General features: G+C 35.4%; 1 pseudogene; it reads left to right on the forward strand.

The window, feature by feature from the left end:
• The window catches only part of LOC107708697 (serine/threonine-protein kinase pdik1l pseudogene), a 13,126-nt pseudogene that overhangs the window by 3,439 nt on the left and 6,221 nt on the right, over positions 1-3,466 (forward strand).

Below are 3,466 nucleotides of genomic sequence, written 5' to 3' on the forward strand. Positions count from 1 at the left end.
GTAAATTGTGTATTTGTTCTTTTTTCCCCCTTTTTCTTTCTTTTTTACTGACTGTTCACTTGCCTTTAATCATGTTTGAACTTTCTCAGACTATATTTTTTGCTGTGGTATATGAAGAAGTACTTAAAGTGCGTGGAAAGCAAAGTCACAATGATATACAATTAGTGTCATTCATTGTTTTTTTGTCATTCACATTGATGTTAAAACTACATTTTCTGATTTGTGACATTACTTTTTATGTAATGCTAAAACACTGCTGGTCACTTTCAGAAGTTGGTCACTTTCATTTTTAAATAATTTAAAATATAATTTTAATAGATTTTTCATACTTTAAGCAATATCGTATCGCATATCGAATATCGCATTTTTTAACAAGGTATCGCGTATCGCATTTTTTTTTCAATATCGCACAGCCCTATTCATTGGCTACATTTGGTGATGCTTTGCTACTCATTACCTCAAACAAAACTGAATATCTTTCAAATATTAATGGTTTTGAACCCACAAATGTTTGTAAATTCTGTGACTAGTCAAACCGTTTTCTTTCCTGGGAGACTGAACAAACCTTGTACACCCTGACTCCCAGAAGTAGTGTTGCAAGTGCAATGCAGTGCAAGTTGGCAGCTCTTGCCAATTTAGAGTAGTGTATGTATCGGACAGTCTGTCTGAGTCTGAGACTAATTGTTGTATAACAAGTGATGTTAAGAGAAACCTGATACGACAGCTTGCTGCTCTAATGGGCCATAGCAGGTTTATGTTTTCTGCTGTACAGTTGAAATCAACATTGCAGATGATATTGATATGGGTGTCATGCCAGATGGATCCATAATGGTGATGAGCTTTGTGTGCTTCATAATTCTCTGCTTCCATTGTCATCCCTGCTTTGGAATAAAAGTGCACTGATATTAAAGGGGTCATATGATGCGATTTCACGTTTTCCTTTCTCTTTGGAGTGTTACAAGCTGATTGTGCATAGATAAGATCCCTGAAGTTGCAAAGACTAAAGTCTCAAAACCAAAGAGATATTCTTTATCAAAGTTAAGACTCTGCCACGCCCCCCTAAAACGGCTCGTTCTAACACGCCCCCACATATCGTCACTATGTGGAAATATTAGCATAACGCCAGAGCAGACTGCGCTTGTCGGAAGGAGGGACTTTGTAGAAAACTAAGCGTTTGAGAGAGGCGGGGCATATAGGACCTACAATAATGTACAGTATTTGAAAAATAATGTGTTTTTTGAACATTATAGCATGCCAACATATTGTTACACCAAATACACCAAATAATGATCTTTAAAAAAGCATCATATGACCCCTTTAAATTCTAACATCTATGACCATTATATGTACAAAGTTGCCAAAAATTCTATACTATTTTGTACTAGAAATATTGCAAATGTGTACTATAGAATTTACAGTCTATACTATAATATAGAAACTCTAAATGTTAAAACTGAAATAATTTTACATGTGAATTTTGGAATTGCATCGTTATAATGTACAGTATGAAAAATGGATAATCTAAAGATTCTAGTGTCCTTAAATTACTCTGTTATACACATTTTCAGAACTTGAAATAAAATAAACATCAACTGAAGTAAGATAAAATATATAAAATACCTTATTTTATCTCAGATTTCACTAAGTTAATGCACTAAATAGGGTTGCAAAAAGGTGGAAAATTTCCAGCAAATTTAGGAAACATTCCAGAAATTTTGGAAACTTTCCAGGATTTTTTGGAAAGTTTCCGGGAAACTTACCGGCAATGTTCCACCCCTTTGCAACCCTAGTACTAAAGCAATTCAAGTTTAACTAATGCAAATGACAAAAAACACACAACAAAATGACTAAAACTTCATCCAAAATTTAAATGAAAACAGAAAATATAAAACTCGGAATTCCAAATATTAACACAATTGAGTATTATATACTACTAAAATAACTCTATATTGAAATATATAAAAAATCTTTAGTTTGGTGAGTATGATACTAGTATATTGTGAATACTAAGTTCAAGCTTTAAATGGCATTTGTTGTTTACACCTGCTTAAAAAAAATGATGTTCTGGCATTTCTGTTTGGTGTGATTAGTGGCGCAAAAAATACTTCAGTCACAAGTTAGGTTTGTCATTGAAAGTTCCCAACAAATACTACAGTGACTCCAGTCATGGATTGTTGTGTCTTGGCCATACAGGTGAGGAAGAAGAGGATGGTGAGCAGTCAAGCCAAGTACGAGCTGATCCAGGAGGTGGGCCGGGGCAGTTACGGTGTGGTTTACGAGGCAGCTGTACGGCAGACCGGAGCTCGCGTGGCTGTGAAGAAGATCCGCTGTCACTCCCCGGAGAACGTGGAGCTGGCCTTGAGGGAGTTCTGGGCCCTGAGCAGCATCCAGAGCCAGCATCCCAACGTCATCCACCTGGAGGAATGCATTCTCCAGAGAGACGGCCTCGCCCAGCGCATGAGCCACGGCTCCAGCTCCCCGCTCTATCTGGAAGTATGTGTCACAGCCAGCACAAAGCCCATCCAGCTTAGGTTTACGGTAGCTTTACAGCAGACAAATCAAAGAACTTGGTGGCAAATAGTGCTGCAAAACGATTAATCGCGATCAATCGCATTCAAAAAAAGTTCGTTTACACACTGTGTGTGACCCTGGACCTCAAAAGCAGTCATATTTGTAGCAATAGCCAACAATACACTGTATGGGTCAAAATTATCAATTTTTCTTTTATGCCAAAAATCATTAGGATATTAAGTAAAGATCATGTTCCATGAAGATATTTTGTAAATTTCCTACCATAAATATATCAAAACTTAATTTTTGTTCAGTAATGTGCATTGCTAAGAACTTCATTTGGACAACTTTAAAGCCGATTTTCTCAGTATTTAGATTTTTTTGCACCCTCAGATTCCAGATTTTCAAATAGTTGTATCTCAAGCCAAATATTGTCCTATCCTAACAAACCATACATCAATGGAAAGCTTATTTATTCTCAATGTCCAAAAATGTACCCTTATGACTGGTTTTGTGGTCCAGGGTCACATATATTCTATAAATAACACATATATATATATATATGAAAAATAATATTGACTAAATTGTAAGGTGTTGTTACTTCTAAGAACTTAATACAACATAATTTGCCGTCTGTGGGATCCAAACCAACTCAATGGTGTTATGTGATGTGTGTGTACTGTCTATATTTATTATGTACATATAAATACACACACGTATGTATATGGGTCAAAGACGTTAAGATGTCCGCATGAAAAGCAATTTACAAAAGTGATTTTATGTCTATAGAAAGCACATTAAATGTAAGTAAAGTGTCTACTTTTAAGGTTTCAAATACGTTTTTGGAGGATAAAAAGTCAAAATCTGGTTGAAATAATGTTACATTGTCATTCAGTGTAACACAATATTTATGTAAAAATTCAAACAACATGCTTATTCTGACGTGTACATATTA

This window comes from Sinocyclocheilus rhinocerous, unplaced genomic scaffold, assembly GCF_001515625.1.
Source record: "Sinocyclocheilus rhinocerous isolate Xijiao unplaced genomic scaffold, SAMN03320098_v1.1 scaffold54, whole genome shotgun sequence".
Taxonomy (NCBI): Eukaryota; Metazoa; Chordata; class Actinopteri; order Cypriniformes; family Cyprinidae; genus Sinocyclocheilus; species Sinocyclocheilus rhinocerous.